Source organism: Malus sylvestris, chromosome 15 (assembly GCF_916048215.2).
Source record: "Malus sylvestris chromosome 15, drMalSylv7.2, whole genome shotgun sequence".
Classification (NCBI taxonomy): domain Eukaryota; kingdom Viridiplantae; phylum Streptophyta; class Magnoliopsida; order Rosales; family Rosaceae; genus Malus; species Malus sylvestris.
The window spans coordinates 10,020,310-10,029,006 of NC_062274.1; the positions used below are offsets into that span (position 1 = coordinate 10,020,310).

Consider the following 8,697-nt stretch of genomic DNA (forward strand, 5'->3'; position numbering starts at 1 on the left):
TCAGTGTAGCTGAACACTTGCTCGATCGCTCGATTTCTCCTCTGATAAGCTTCTCCGGTGATATCGTGCAACCCTTAGGGAGCATACATTTACCCTTTACTATTGGTACAGGCCCTTACACGGCTACCATTACCACTAACTTCCTAGTGGTTGACTGCCCAACGGCATACAATGTCATCTTTGGGCGCACAGGCATCAATGATCTCAAGGCTATGGTATCCACGCATATGCTGTTGATGAAATTTCCAACCCCCCATGGCAACGGCTACATCAGAGGAGATCAGCTTAGTGCACGATCATGTTACAACACTTCAGTTAAGCAACAACACTTGCCCGGACCCAAGGAAACCCTGTCTGTACATGACCAAGTCACAAAGACCAGCCTAGATGAAGCGACCTTGGATCTTCCTGATAGCAACAATCAACCCGATGATCCTCGAGATGACTCTTTCACCCAGCAAGCCCAACCTGCTGAAGAGTTGGAGAAGGTACCTATCTCAAGAGATCATCCAGACCGCATGGTGAATATTGGCACCACATTGTCACCACCCCTTCGGTTAGCATTGATATCTTTTTTGAAAGAGAACACTGAAGTCTTCGCCTGGTCATATGAGGACATGCCAGGCATCTCTCCCGATGTCATCTGTCATCGTTTGAGTATTGACCCCAAGATCAAGCCGGTGAGACAGAAGCGAAGATCTTATGACGCTGAACGATACGAGGCAATGAAAGCAGAAGTTGAAAAACTCAAAGGCATAGGCTTTGTCCGCGAAGTCAATTACCCGACATGGGTAGCAAATGTGGTCCTTGTTAAGAAAAATCCGACCAAAGAAAGTCTTTTGCTTCAAAAGGTCTTGTGGAGAATGTGTGTTGACTACACCGACCTAAACAAAGGGTGTCCGAAAGATAGCTTCCCTCTTCCTCTTATTGACAGACTTATAGACTCTACGGCCGGGTGTGAACTCCTGAGCTTCATGGATGCTTACTCAGGATACAACCAAATCCTCATGAACCCTTCGGATCAAGAACACACAGCCTTCACTACCGACAGAGGACTATACTGCTATAAAGTCATGCCTTTCGGCCTAAAGAATGCAGGAGCGACTTATCAGAGACTAGTCAACTCAATGTTCGCCGAGCAGATTGGGAAGAGCATGGAAGTTTACGTTGATGATATGTTAGTCAAGAGCAAACATGCTGACCAACACATCACCAACCTATCTGAAACTTTCACTATTTTGAAGAGGTATCGAATGAGGTTAAACCCCAACAAATGTGCCTTCGGCGTAGGCTCTGGCAAATTCTTAGGTTTCATGATTAGCCAACGAGGCATTGAAGCTAATCCCGAGAAGATCAAAGCAATCCTCGACATGAAGGAACCGGTAACTTCAAAGGACATCCAGAGCCTTACTGGCAAGGTGGCAGCCTTAACCAGGTTCATTTCTAAGGCCACAGACAAATGTGCTCCCTTTTTTAAAGCACTTAAGGGAAGTAGGAAGTACATTACATGGACTGATGAATGTGCCGAGGCATTCAAAAACCTCAAGGAGTACATGAGTAAAGCCCCTCTACTCTCCAAGCCCGAGGTAGGAGACATTCTCATTATCTACCTATCGGTATCAGCTTCAGCCGTAAGTTCCGTTCTCATTCGAAAGGATGGGAATATTGAGCGACCTGTCTACTACGCTAGCAAAGCCTTACAAGATGCGGAGACACGGTACTCTAACATTGAGAAATTGGCTCTGGCATTGGTCATGTCTGCTCGAAAACTCCGCCCTTACTTCCAAGCGCACTCCATCATCGTGCTTACCAATTATCCTCTTCGACAGATACTCCAAAGTCCTGACACTTCAGGGCGAATGATCAAATGGGCAATAGCGTTGGGTGAGTTTGACATCTCCTACCAACCAAAGCCAGCTGAGAAGGGCCAAGCAGTGGCAGACTTCATTGCCGACTTCACATATCCGGTTGACATTACTTCTACACCTGAAGCAGTGGCTTCATTACCCCCGGAAGCTCAGAAGATAGAACCAACAACCCCAGCATGGAGTCTGTATGTTGATGGCTCATCCAACCAACAAGGCTGTGGAGCGGGACTAGTCTTGACTACACCCGACAAAGTAGCAATGGAGTATGCTCTTCGTTTCAAATTCAAGGCATCAAATAATGAGGCCGAGTATGAAGCCCTTCTAGCAGGATTACGTTTGGCCAAACACCTCGGGGTTAAACAAATTGATATTTTCAGTGACTCCCAATTGGTGGTCAACCAGGTTACCAACAACTTTGATGCTAAGGACAGCTCCATGGCAGCATATCTTGCGCAAACACAACTTTTGCTCAAGCACTTCCACTACCAGATCACCCAAGTTCCTCGAGCGGCAAACAGTCATGCAGACGCCCTGGCTCGCCTCGCCTCGGCTGTGGAAGACAAGATTGGAAGAAAAATTCATGTCGAACTGTTGGCAACACCAAGCACCATGGCCGCAGAAGTATGCAACTTACAACAGGGGGATAGTTGGATCACCCCGATCTATAATTTCCTTGCTCATGGCACCCTCCCAAATGATAAAGTCCAGGCTAAGCAAATTCGATACAAGTCTACCCGCTACCTGATCATCAATGATCAACTCTATAAGCGAGGTTTTAGCCTGCCATACTTAAGGTGTCTTACGCCTGCCGAGGCTGAAATCGTCCTTCGGGAAATACATGAGGGAGTCTGTGGAGATCATGCTGGATCTCGGTCCCTAGCACACAAGACTTTTCGCCAAGGATATTACTGGCCAACACTCCACCAGGATGCCATCAAAGTATCCCGCTCATGTGACAAATGTCAACGATATGCGGCTATTCCTCATTCCCCTCCAGAGCCTCTTACTCCTATGATCAGCCCTTGGCCCTTCGCCCAGTGGGGACTTGATTTGATCGGCCCAATGCCGGCAGGGAAGGGCAAAGTCTGTTACGCAGTCGTTGCAGTGGACTACTTCACAAAGTGGGCCGAAGTAGAACCCTTGGCAACCATTACTGAGGCAAAGATAGAAGACTTCGTGTGGAAGAACATCCTTTGTAGATTCGGCATTCCCAATGCGATAGTCACTGACAATGGGCGACAGTTTGACAACAAAAAGTTCAGGTTGTTCTGCTCTAAGTTCAACATCAACTTATGCTTTGCCTCTCCAGCTCATCCCCAGTCTAATGGACAAGTTGAGGCCATCAACAAAATAATCAAGCGCACTTTGAAAACCAGCTTGGACAAAGCTAAAGGCTGTTGGCCAGAATTTGTACCCCAAGTTCTTTGGTCATATCGCACTTCATATCGGACTTCAACAGGAGAAACTCCATTCTCACTTGCCTTTGGCACAGAGGCGGTTGTCCCTGTTGAGCTTGAGCAAGCAACATTCCGAGTCCAGAACTACATTCAAAGTGAAAATGACAAACAACTCACCCTCAACTTGGATTTAGTCGAGGAACACAGAAACCAAGCTCACTTGAGGAATGTCGCCTACAAGCAGCGCATCTCCAACTATTATGACTCTAGAGTCAAGCCTCGTTCTTTCAAAATAGGAGACTGGGTCTTAAAGAAAAGATTACTCTGCGACAGAGTCCCGAGTGAAGGCACACTTAGTCCAAACTGGGATGGACCGTATGAAGTCATTGGCATCAGTCGCCCTGGCTCTTACACACTTAGAAGCTCCGATGGCAAGACCCTTGGCCATCCATGGAACGCTGATCACTTGAAGTACTACTACAAATAGACTCACGATGTACAAGTGTTGAGCTATAGCCGTTCGGCATCCTATGTAATGAAGGCCATTTGGCAATGAATTCAATAAAGAGGTAATTTAGCCAACTGAGCCCTCACTCTTTTACATTCATAGCAAGCGATGCCAGAACCCTTCTCAATCAGAAAGCAATCTGTCTTCCACAGTCACTACAAAACAAGCAAATGAAGACCGTGTCAAGCGCCAGAAAAAAAAAAAAAAAAAAAAACAACTTCATCCAAAAAGCTTCACCCGAAAAGCTTCACCTCCAAAGCTTCACCTAAAATGCTTCACCCAAAAAGCTTCACCATCAAAGCTTCACCTAAAAAGCTTCACCCAAAAAGCTTCACCTAAAAAGCTTCACCCAAAAAGCTTCACCATCAAAGCTTCACCTAAAAAAGCTTCACCCAAAAAGCTTCACCTAAAAAGCTTCACCCAAAAAGCTTCACCATCAAAGCTTCACCTAAAAAGCTTCACCCAAAAAGCTTCACCATCAAAGCTTCACCTAAAAAGCTTCACCCAAAAAGCTTCACCTAAAAAGCTTCACCCAAAAAGCTTCACCATCAAAGCTTCACCTAAAAAAGCTTCACCCAAAAAGCTTCACCCAAAAAGCTTCACCTAAAAAGCTTCACCCAAAAAGCTTCACCTAAAAAGCTTCACCCAAAAAGCTTCACCTAAAAAGCTTCACCCAAAAAGCTTCACCATCAAAGCTTCACCTAAAAAAGCTTCACCCAAAAAGCTTCACCCGAAAAGCTTCACCTAAAAAGCTTCACCCAAAAAGCTTCACCCGAAAAGCTTCACCTAAAAAGCTTCACCCACAAGCTTCAACACCAAAGCTTCACCTACAAAGCTTCAACACAAAACCTTGCTCCAAATAAACAAATTTTGTTCACAAAACCCAAGATGCCCTTGAACTTGTACAAAAACACTTGGGTAAACATAAACATTTTTTGTTTTACACCCACAAGGGCCCAAAATTTTCCTTCTTATTTATTCACTTATATATGTTCCCAAACATATTATAATAGATCCAACAACAAGCCAAAGTCCCAAATTTCATAATGGACAAAAGTACAAGCAATTCATCAATAATGAAGGTGCTACAAAAATTGGAATCTGCCCCAAAATAGAAATCCAACCCAAAAGACTTTTTCTCTCTCTCCCTCTTCCGCCTCCTTTCATCTATCAAATTTCTGCAACCTCTGCTCTTCTCCAATGGAGCTGAATTTTGGACACCCTATAGTTCTTGAGCATATGAACAACTTTCAAGAAGGAACCATTTCTGTTTGAGCGACGGAAATTAAAGTGTTGAAGCTCCAAACATGATAGTCGGCTTCTTGCAGATTTCGAAGCTGTTGTGATGTTTCGAAGATCTGGAAATATTTAACCGTTAGTTCATCCTGAATTTTTGATATGTTATGAAAGAGTCGATGAGGAACAACTTCAATGAAGAAAGCATACCGATCTGAACAAGAGAAAATGGAGTTTCGAAGCTCACAACAAATCTGACGGGTTGACAGACAAATAATAACCAGTCATTCATCATACCTGAATTTCTTGAGTTATACAGCTCCGAGGGATCTCAAATTTGGATATGTTGTAGTTCACAAGCTGAGGAACAACTTCAATGAAGAAAGCATACCGATCTGAACAAGAGAAAATGGAGTTTCGAAGCTCACAACAAATCTGACGGGTTGACAGACAAATAATAACCAGTCATTCATCATACCTGAATTTCTTGAGTTATACAGCTCCGAGGGATCTCAAATTTGGATATGTTGTAGTTCACAAGCTGAGGAACAACTTCAATGAAGAAAGCATACCGATCTGAACAAGAGAAAATGGAGTTTCGAAGCTCACAACAAATCTGACGGGTTGACAGAAAAATAATAACCAGTCATTCATCATACCTGAGTTTCTTGAGTTATACAGCTCCGAGGGATCTCCAATTTGGATATGTTGTAGTTCACAAGCTGAGGAACAACTTCAATGAAGAAAGCATACCGATCTGAACAAGAGAAAATGGAGTTTCGAAGCTCACAACAAATCTGACGGGTTGACAGAAAAATAATAACCAGTCATTCATCATACCTGAGTTTCTTGAGTTATACAGCTCCGAGGGATCTCAAATTTGGATATGTTGTAGTTCACAAGCTGAGGAACAACTTCAATGAAGAAAGCATGCTGATCTGAGCAAGAGAAAATAGAGTTTCAAAGCTCACAACAAATCTGACGGGTTGACAGACAAATGATAAACAGTCACTCATCATACCTGGATTTCTGGAGTTGTACTGCTCCGATGGCTCTCCAATTTGGATATGTTGTAGTTAAGGAATTAACGAACAACTTTCATGAAGACAACTTTGTGATTCGACCTACAGATGATGGTGTTATGTTGAAAAACAATTCCGGTTGTTAGGGGAAATGAAAAACAATTCCACCAAAGAAACATCATTATGATGTTTCATCATTATGGTGTTTTCATCATTATGATGCTTTCATCATTGTGATGCTTCCATCATTGTGATGCTTCCATTATGATGTTAATGCACCAACGGTTACACCTTCTGCAATTCCACTTATTCGGGCCTAGCAACCTTCATCAACAAAATCTATGAAGAAAAAGTCCGGGGCTACCACTTAGAAAACAAAAGAATGAAGTTTTGGTACTTACGACATGGACTATTAGCAAGACACCTCATTCGTCAACTCCCTCGACTAGAGACTTGGGGGACTCCCACCATATGCTACTACGCCTTGGTACTCAAAAGTTCGTGACTACTCAGTGACTTGGATTTTTCAAGTCTCCAACCGAGAAGTTTTCCTCACTCGGGAAATTAAGGGAACACTACCTCAAACTACATGCTTCACTCACAAAGCTTCAACAATACAGGTTTCAACAAAAGCAAAAATTCAAAGAACTTTATGAAGAAGGCTTTGGTGTATTTAACACAATATGTTGAAATGAAGCAAAGCTTATTTATTAATATTTTCGATAAGCCACAAATATGTACATATACATGAGTCAAAATAAACAAACAAAAGGGAGCCTTCACAAAGGTTGCTTAGGGGAAGTCTCAGCAGTCGGTAGAGCCCCAGAAAGAGAAAGCACCGGAGGGTGGTTATCCGGAGCCTCAGTACTTGACAAAACCCCAGAAGGAGGAGGCATTGGAGGTTCATCATTTGAAGCTTCATTACCAGGTACAGCCCCAGAGGACGAAGGCAATAAATGCCTTTGGAACAAACCCACAAACCGCTGATGATCAAGTAAAACCTTACCATCAGATTCCTTCATCTGGTCAAGCTTCCTCTTCATGTTTGTAGCATAGTCATGGGCGAGCCGGTGCAACTGCTTATTCTCATGCTTGAGCCCTCTAATCTCCTGTTTGAGACTCATCACTTCAGCAGCCAATGATTCAACTTGGCGGGTTCTAGCAAATAGGCGTTGGGCCATATTAGACACAGAACCTGCACACTGAACACTAAGAGCCAAAGAGTCCTTAACAGCCAACTCATCAGACCGTTTGGAAAGTAGTCTGTTATCTTTGGGAGTGAGAAGGTTCCTGGCCACCACTGCAGCGGTCATATCATTCTTCATCACAGAATCCCCAACGGTAAGAGGACCGGTAGGGGATATGAAGGATGGGCGCCATATGTTGTCTGGAGAAGGCGTGGCTGTCTCTTCTCCAAGGTTCAAGTCAAAACGACGGTCGGAGGGTCCAGACATTTTCAAATGTGTTGAAGAGGGAAGAGGTCAGACAAATCAAGATCTTAGAAGTGCAAGAAATGAGCTTCTACTGGTAGAGATTCAAGTGTGCTGTGGAACTTAATGTCAGCCTCTATAAAAATCTGCACTCGACGGAGCTTCAGAAATCGAAGAGGCATTTGCTTTCTCAAAAGCTGGGCTGCTCAGAGACCACGAGGGCCGATCTCAGAAATCGAAGAGGCGTTTGCTTTCTCAAAAGCTGGGCTGCTCAGAGACCACGAGGGCCGATCTCAGAAATCGAAGAAGCACCTGCTTTTTCAGCCTCGTCAGCACCTGTCACATGCACAATCAGCTTTGCGGAAATTACGGGCACTCTGTCGAAGATTTCTGGTGAAGTAGAAAGCACGTGAATCTTACTGTTCAATCACCGCTCTCCATATGCACCATCAACTCCTCGGGTACCACATATAACTTTGTCAAAGATCTCTGACAAAGTTTAGGCACGAGAATTTCGAAGTTCCAGCTACCCTACTATTACCCATAAGGGTAAAGGAACAGCACCACTGCTTGACAACTGGAAAGTCCCTATGTGTGTCGACCTCCGTGTTTTGCGGCAAGACAGGTTGGCAAGAACGTCCAACCTTTACTCACATTCGAGAAAAGACTCCCAACATAATTACTTTCTAAAAAACCGGAGTAGCACCGCTTTCCGAATCTCGAGAGTCAGATCCTCGACGGGATTGCTTGTTCGAAAACCGAAGAGGCACAACTCTCAGAACTTCGAGAGCCAGATTTCCTTAGATAAAGCTTGTCTGTAATCTTCACACGTAACATCAGCTTTCCAGATACCACATACCACTTTTTCAAAGTGCTCTGACAAAATTAAAACACGTGAAGCTGGCAGCTCCCACTACATTGCTGTGACCAAGAAGGGTAAAGGAATAGCATTACTACTTGTTATTGGGAAATCCCTATATACATTGACCTCCCTCCTCAACGGACAGGCAAACCTGCAAAAATGCTCAACCCTTTCTCGCATTCGAAAAGGCACCCTCAACATAACCTCTCGAAATACTCAGCTTTATTTCCCCCCGATAATGCCTCAGCAAATAAGCCACACCAAGAACAAGAGTATCTCATATCATCAGGGTCGAAAGCAAGAGTATCCCATATCATGCTTTCTCCCTGTCTTTGTCTTTGTCCTTGTCCACACCTGCAGGACAAGGAGAAAGA

At 44.0% G+C, this 8,697-nt stretch overlaps 1 long non-coding RNA gene across 4 annotated transcripts; it reads right to left on the bottom strand.

The window, feature by feature from the left end:
• Window positions 1–4,797: 4,797 nt before the first annotated feature.
• On the bottom strand, window positions 4,798–6,280 carry LOC126601532 (uncharacterized). Of its 4 annotated transcripts, XR_007615759.1 has the most exons (6): window positions 6,031–6,280; window positions 5,850–5,947; window positions 5,669–5,766; window positions 5,488–5,585; window positions 5,307–5,404; window positions 4,798–5,131 (listed from the first exon to the last, which is right to left on the bottom strand). It is a non-coding gene; the product is annotated as an uncharacterized LOC126601532 (long non-coding RNA). The 4 variants fall into 4 exon arrangements; XR_007615760.1 differs by lacking the exon at window positions 5,307–5,404; XR_007615757.1 differs by lacking the exon at window positions 4,798–5,131 and having other exon boundaries at window positions 5,232–5,404.
• Window positions 6,281–8,697: the final 2,417 nt, after the last annotated feature.